At 42.3% G+C, this 8,280-nt stretch overlaps 1 pseudogene; it reads left to right on the top strand.

Moving 5' to 3' along the window:
- Nucleotides 1-6,559: 6,559 nt before the first annotated feature.
- On the top strand, nt 6,560-6,758 carry LOC101657982 (annotated as a pseudogene).
- The last annotated feature ends 1,522 nt before the right edge of the window (nt 6,759-8,280 follow it).

The following is an 8,280-nucleotide window of genomic DNA, read 5'->3' as shown; positions in this document are numbered from 1 at the left end:
CAAAAAATGAAACAAAGCCACCAAACGAAACAGAACAACCTACAGCTTAACATAATGTTTAAATGGAAAAAGACACAGAACTTCGGCCAAAGCCATCGTCTTAAAAAGGAACAAACTCAGCAGATTATATTACTTGCTTTTAAGATTTGCAATGAAGTTCCAGAAATCAAGACAATGTGTTATTGATACAAAGATAAATATAAGGAAAACAAGACAAGAAAGAGTTCTGAAATAGAACCATACATATATGAATTTTGCCAAAGGCACCACAATAATTCAATGTTGTTGTTAGATGCCATCAAGTTGGTTCTGGCTCATAGCGACCTTATGCAGAAATCAAGGAAACACTGTCCAGGCCTGTGCCACCCTACAAATATTCCCACTCTCGAGACGGTTGTTGCAGCCACTGTGTCAATCCATCTCATTGAGGACCTGCCTCTCTTTGGTTGTCCCTGTAGGTTTCCAAGACAGTTAACTCTTTATGGGAGTAGAAAGCCTTATTTTTCTCTCTCGAGGTGATTGGTGGTTTCAAACTGCTGACCTTGTAGTTAGCTTAACACATAACCACTTTGTCACCAGGGCTCCTTTAATCTGGATGCTCCGCTGAAACCTGTCCAGCATGGGTGATCCAGCTGGCGTCCGAGGTACCAGTGGCATAATTGAAGCACCGCAGCAATGCATGAGCCACCACAGTTCCACAGGCAAGACAGACAGTCAGACAGACATCGAGCGGTAGGAAAGCTGCGTGGGGCTAGAATTAGAATGATTGGGGTAAATCTCCTTAAGAATTTACAACCTTAAAAATAGAAATAAAGAAAAAGAATTTAGATGCTTAATACCTTCTCCCATTCTGTTACTGGACCAGCTACCCTTCTTGAAAGGAAAAAGAGGCAATTATTAAACCCAAAGGAGAAAAACATGGGCAGGGCGTCATTTAATTATGGCTCACTACACGATTCAGCTCTGACTTGCATAATTGTCCTCATCACATAAATTCCCAATACTGATCTAATCAAAATTATGTTGTAAGTATGTTGGGAGGCGGGAGGGAGGTGAGGCTGTTTACTGGAGAAAGGGGTGGGACTGGGGAAAAGGTTATTAAGCTCCACCTTTTATTGCCTCCATCAGACAGTAATTCCTGAAACAAAAACAAGCAAACTGCAACAACCAAATCCCCAATGTTTGTTTTTGCTTGGTTTCAAGAATTACAGACTGATTTAAGGCCATAAAAAAATGGGGTTGGATTGCAGCAATCCAAGAATCTTGATAAGAGATATGAAATAAATAGCAGAACACCCGCCAGACGCAGTGCAAGTACCTGCCTCTAGAAAGAAAGACACAGGGTTTAGGGAAGCTGAGCATTGTTATTTGATCTAATAAACTGTGTTCATTTAGTTGATTCTATAAATTATATGTTTTAACTTTGATAAAAATGAAAAGCTCAAAAAGGAATAAAAACCCAGTTTTAGACTGAAAAGTATATTACAATCCATTTTGTTGTTTTTTTCCATAAATGTCCCTTTAAAAGCATGCATATGTGTGTGTAAATTACTCCAGAAAGACTAGGATATCCATTAAAACAATATAATAATGGCTATCCTTGGGGAGGCATGCCTGGTTTGGGAACCCTGGTATAGTGTTAAATAGGAATTTAATTTTATTGCCATAAAGATGTTCTCATAGGTTGCCTTTGAAAGTAAACATATGAAAAAAACCCCAAATATTTTAGATCTGGAATTTAACAGTTTAATGAAAAAGCTATTTTGGAACTAACCTCACTTTTACAGAGCTAATGGTAGAAACATTAATAGGAAGGGACAAGCTGAATAAAGAGCTGTGGTAGTTAGATAATTTCATGTCGATTTGATAATTATGGGTTGGGTTGGAGTCTAGTCTGTTAATTAGTTCCCAGCCTGATGACACCTTCTCGTGGGCATGGCCTTCTTCTCATGAGGATTCGAGGAACTTCCTCCCCCTTTTCCTTGGAGGTGGGCCACACCCTCTCTCTCTGAATCACCTTCCTGCTGACCAGCCATGTGGAGCCATGCGGAGACCTGAGCAAACCCTGAGTTGGAGACCTGCCCCTGCACTGTGATGCTTCCACTGCCATTGGATCCACAAGACACTTTACCTTCTGACCTGTGATCTTCCTGAATTCTGCATCACTGCAAGTGGCTGTGTGACTCTGATGAGAGATTCATGGACTAGAATTGGACTTATGGGCTAATATCAGACTAATGGACTTGATCTGGACTGGGCTGGGCTGGTTTTCCTAATATACAATTTCTCTTTGATATACAACGGGGTACCTCCCCCAAACCAGATTTTTTTTCAAAGCTATCTATTTAAATTTTTTACATAACAACCTTACCACCTTCAAAGTATTCTCCATTGCACTAAATACATTTGTCAAATCTGCGATTCCATTCTTGGAAACATTTTTAAAAGTCATCTGTTTGGAGGTTGACAGCATATCCTTCATTTTTCTTCACCTCTTCTACATTGTCAAATCGCTGATCTTTCATGTTCCTCTTCACTTGTGGAAACAAAAATAAATCGCATGGAGCAAGGTCAGAGGAGTAAGGTGTGTGGACAAGGGAGGCATGCTGTTTTTCCCCCCAAAACTGGCACACTGAGATGACTGTGTAAGCAGGTGCATTGTCTTGGTGGCAAAACCAGTCCCCTGTCTGCCACACATCAGGCCTTTTTGGTCACTCATTATTCTGCAATCTTTTCAGAACATCTAAATAGAAAGCTTGATTAACAGCCTGACCTGGTGAAATCAACTCCAAATGTACTATGGTTGACATTTTCATGTGTTTGGGAAGTTGACAAACATCCAGAACAAGGTTTGTCATCAATTGACATTTCACCGTTTTTGAAATGAGAAAACCACTCATGCGCTTGAGTTTTCCCCATAGCATTTGTCCTGTAAGCTGTGTTCAACATCACAATAGTTTCTGCAGCATTTTTCCTGAGCAGGAAACAAAATTTCACAGCCACATATTGGTTTCTGAAATCGGCCATCAAAAAACACAAATTTCAAGCAAAACTGCTTTTAGGGAAAAAATCACTGTGACCAGAGTACCTTCCCAGGCAATGCCACTGGGTGCACTAACTCAGAGTGAGTTTCTGGATGCTTGCCTGGCAGGAAAAATGCACACTACAAAACTCTGCTTTGCCCAGCACAATTCTGTGGTGTTTTTTTTTGGGGGGGGGGGGCGGTATTCCTCCATAACCTTTTTGTTATACATATATGAGTGCCTCTGAATTTGTTTCTCTAGTCAACCCAGTCTACTACAAAGCTCATTATGCAAGGGAGCAGTGTCAAGGTAGGGGCCAATTCTGGAGACCTTTCCTTAATGTCACTGTATATAACTGTAAGAAGCACTAGTGGTGCTGTGGTCTATGAAGTGGGTTCCTAATTACAAGATTGGTATTCAAACCCACCTGCTACTCCACAGGAGCAAGGTGAAACACTGCTCCTGTAAAGATTTATAGTCTCAAAAACCCTGTGTAGCTTCTGCTATGAATCAGTGGCAATGTGTTTGGTTTGGTTAATGTATAACTGTATGACACTCGTCTAGTCCAAGTTTCACAAAGAAATATGCGCATTTTCAACTAGCAGGTCCTTTGAAGGTACAATTGATGACAACCAGTTGTCATTAAGTTGACTCCTATTCTTGGAAACCTCACACATGCCAGAATGGAACTGTGTTCCATGAGGCTTTCAGCGGAAGTTGATCTGAGATGCATCCATAATCAAGCATGCTAATTCTTTGCAGAACTCGGACCCATCAGTTGATGACTACTGTTCCCATATTCTAACTAATAAGAAAATTCTGAGGTACAAGGGCTGGTTGAGGAATTTGCCCCATGCCGGGCAGTGAATCAGAAAGATGCTGAACTGGGACTCACCCCTTATAATATTGGTTTCCAGAATGACAGTGAATCCAAGAAGTTGCTGAATTGCCTTTCTACTTTTAGTCTCTCTACATTCAGCCTTCAAGTAGACAGACTTGGATTTGAATTCTAAAACCTCCACTTCTTGGTTATGCACAGCTGGCATACTCTTTAACTTCTCTGCACTTTACTAACCTTTCTTAAAATAGTAATAGTAGCAATACTTGTGCCTACTCCCTACGAGTTCTTCTAAGCTTTAAAGAAAGTAATGCAAGTCGCATCTTCAGCAGTTCTGTACCTGGGACACAGAGATACTCAGAAACTGTTGATAATAACAATCATTAGTAATAATCAGAATGCCGAATATTTTACCCTTCTTCTTCCTCCCAAATAAAATAACAAGTTCCAGATGGAAAAATGCTGAAGTTTATCTATTTTTTTTTGTGTTGGTTTCCATGCTACTGCAGAGTTGACTGATTAGATTTCAGAAATTAAACAACCAGTTTTCTTTGTAGTTTCAGTGTGGCATTATAATATTTTATTTCAATATATCTCAGGCATACCAGGAGTGAAAACAATACCATACTAAGTGCCTGTGTACCTACTACCTACCTGTCTCTTAAAAATAAAAATTTCAGCTTCAGTGTAAAACTCCCGAGGACCCCTTTCAGATCCAGTTCCTCTCCCACTTTCCCCAGCAATAATCAGGCTTCCAAATTTCATGCACATCATTTCTATGCCAACCTTTTTGTCTTTCTCCACATGCACACCTATCCATAACCTATTATTGTTTGGGGATATTTAAAGATTTATATAAATGGTCATGGTAAAGTATCCTTCTCTGACTTTCTTTTTAAACTTATGTTTTAGAGCTTTAAATATAATAAGAACTGTGGGTCCAGTTTATCTGTTTACACCTGTAAAGAATTCTTAAAATCTCCCATACCTCTTGGCCACTGCCATACGTTGCCATTACACATGCTTTATCGTCGGGAAAATGCAAGCTCAGAGAGCCCCACGTACTCATCTGTTCTAATCCATCATAAACCCAGAAGGCAAAGTTCTTCAGGATTGCTCCCTCTGGGAAATCTTTGACACACCCAAGAAGTTCAGCACCTACTCTTTGGATGACCGACTGAAGTGAGCCCAAAGAAGCAACATTGAAAGGAGAGATTTCAATTTTATCTCCGTGCCTGGCATTACCTGAGGCCAACAGGATGATCCAGAGAAACACAAATTGTAGACATGGTAAAGTGAGCTATTCTGAGCACGAATTGTCTTCTCCAGCTGTGTATGATATGGTCAAGGCGTCTGTTGGTGACAGGACTGTCGAAGCAGTAAGTCTGTATTTTTGACAGGACGTTGGTGAGAGCAAAGGGACCAGAAGAGGGATCTGCTTCATCAGGATGAAGCTCATATGTTGACTTGCTTTGGTTCAGCACCGGAACTCTGCCTATTTCTCATCGCCCCACTTGGTGCCATCACCAGATGTTTTACCTTCTGGCCTCACCCAGCCTACTCCTGAATCTACAGGGGAAAAGCACGCTCCATCAACGGGGAAGTTCCAAGAAGGTTTCTGTTGCCATTGATTTGATCCAACTCCTGGCAATCCCATGTGTCAGGGTAGAACTGTGCTCCAGAAGTTTTCAGTGGCTGACTCCCCCTCCCCCCACCCCCAGAAGCAGATCACCAGGTCTGCATGAGTTTGAGAGGCCAACTTTCTGGTTAGCAGCCAAATACCTTAATTGTTTGCACCATTCAGGGACTCTCCAAGAAAGTCAAACACATTGTTATCAAGTCCAGGTCATGCTGAGTGGAGAGAGCCTGAGGACTGGGGAGGGGGCGCCACACACTACTGCTCTCTGCCTCCTGCAAGTGCCTGGACCCTTGGTGGACTGGAGCAGGTAGGCTAAAGTGCCGCTCAGCGCCTTGGATCCAGTGTTGCTGGAGTTCTTGGTGTGCTCGCTCTCCAAGAAGCCACTCTGATATGAAGCATTTACAAAGGAATTGATTAATGAAGAGTTGGGAATAGCATATCCAACCATTAATGGCTTTCCCAATATGATACCACAAGCCGCTAGGAGGACACATCAAAATATGAATAAAGAAAAAGTGGAGCAGGACTGTGGAAGTTGCATAATCTGTTGTCAATTTGATACTTAAGAGTGAAGGGGTGGAGTTTGGCCTGTCAATCAGGTTATAGCTTGATGACCTCATTTGGAGGTGCTAAGGAGATAAACACATGGAACTACACTAGTTCCCTGAGCTGGAGGAGCCACATGGAGCCACATGGAGACCACATGCTTCTACCACCACAGGATCCACAAGACTGGCCTGTGATCTTCCTGTGCTCGGCGTCACTGCGTGTGTTGTGTGAGTCTGAAGAGGATTTTACAGACTGGTACTGGATATATGGGCTAATATCAGACTTATGGACTTGATCTGGACTGGGCCGGGATGTATTCTTAATGTATAACTACTCTTTATATAAAGCTCTTTCCTATACACATATGAGTGTCTATGAATTTGTTTCTCTAGTCTACCCGGACTAACACGAGGACTGAACTATAATTTAAAAAACCCAAACAGCTCAGTTCTCTTAATGCCATTTACCATTTTACAAATCAGTGTGGCAGCTACTAAGTAGGGGAGCAGAATGTTTCTGTCTCTTCCTACTCTGACTGCCCTTATCCCACTGGTGTCCATCCCCCTAGCAGGACTGTTCTACCCCACCTCTGTAGAAGAACATTTCCCCAGGACTGCCCCAGCACAACCAGCCTATGCCCTCATAGTCTGCTCTTGCCAATCACCATACCCGGACTTGGATGGGTATTAAACTCTTCCGACATAATTAATGTGACCAAAGCCAAGACGGTCCATATCATAATGATATGATTGGGGCCTCTTTGTTGGAAAGCTCAACTAGACTGGAATATTGAGATCCTGTTTGGTTGGCTGGGAAGATACTTTATCTTGTTTTTGTCAGATCAAGGACTACAGAAGACTTAAGTGCAGCTGCTTTGATTGTGGTCTTGTATGTTTCTTATTTCTTGAAGGATCTTGCGCCAATTTACAACAACAGCTGTATCAAAAGAAACTTTTTGATAAAATATTTTGGAGATGAACAGCCCTGACCATCAGCTGATAACTTTATGCTTTATCTTACTCACTTTAACAGTTAATTGTGGGAGATACTGTTTGTTTGGATTCAAGCTCACGAGGCAAATCACTTGCTAGGAATGACTGAAACAATCCCAAAGGTTGAGAGTAGTTGCAGAGAAATGCATTTGAAGTAGTGTGATAGAAAACCGTAAAATGAAATTTCCACACACTTGGCAAAAGTCTTAGTTCATAAATTTACCTTAATTGTGATTATGTTAGTAATAGTAAAATGAGGTGATGACAACACAAAACAAAACAAAACATTGTTACTGAGTCAATCCCAATTCATAGCTATCCTGTATAGCTTTTCTGAGGCTGTAAATCTTTTCTGGAACAGACAGCCTCATCTTCCTCCCTTGGAGTGGTTGGTGGGTTGGAACTACTGACCTTGTGGTTAGCAGGTCAATGTTTACCCAGCAACAACCTTCAAGCCTGGTTCCCAGCAAATTCAGAGCGGGCCGTGACCAGTGTTCCTAGGGAGAGCCAATACTGTGACAAGTGAAAGCTGATTTATTTCACCTGGAATTCAGTGCCCATGGGAGCTGGACAAGTCAGACTTTTCTTGTTCTTGGGTGGCTCCAGCCCTGACTTGCCTCTGGTCTTGGTCAGGCCTCCAGGCCTCCAGCGTGGGAGGCCTGGACGGTTCACAGCAGGCCCGTGCCCTCTGAGTGACACACCATGCTGGGATCGTGTCCTCTGTGGAAACCTCTTGAGCGCAAACAGCCCCTTTACGACAGAAAGCCGTAAGAACATGCCCCAAGGGTGCTGTTTGCTGTGGTAGTTTGTCTACAGATTTTCCCACCAGGATCCTGGAGCAAGGCCAGTTTGGAATTGCCTCTGTCATGAGAAGGGAGCAGGGACCATGGAATTAAGTCTTAGCTCTTCTCCCTTCTGTGTCCAACCCTTTGACTTCAGAAGAGCTGCACTCATGGCTAGCGGTCAGCAGTCCTGCACCTCCTTTGTGAACTAGGAGGACTTGGGAATGAGCGGTCTGTCTGGCCATGGAAAACACCAGCGGATATCCCACAAAACCACCATCTACATTTTGAGCAGCCTTGCTCTGAACCTCCCTGGAGCGCAGCCAGGAAAACAGCGAGGGAGTCTGAAAATAGGCTCCTTGCAGGCGCTTTCTTAAAAAAAAAAAAAAAAAAAAAAAAAAAAAAGAAAAGAAGAAAAAAAAAAAAAAAAAAAAAACTCCACTCACAGGCCTTAATA

This window comes from Echinops telfairi, unplaced genomic scaffold (assembly GCF_000313985.2).
Source record: "Echinops telfairi isolate 266 unplaced genomic scaffold, ASM31398v2 ScPeMD7_7466;HRSCAF=8504, whole genome shotgun sequence".
Lineage (NCBI taxonomy): Eukaryota > Metazoa > Chordata > Mammalia > Afrosoricida > Tenrecidae > Echinops > Echinops telfairi.
This window is presented reverse-complemented; position numbering and strand designations above follow the sequence as displayed.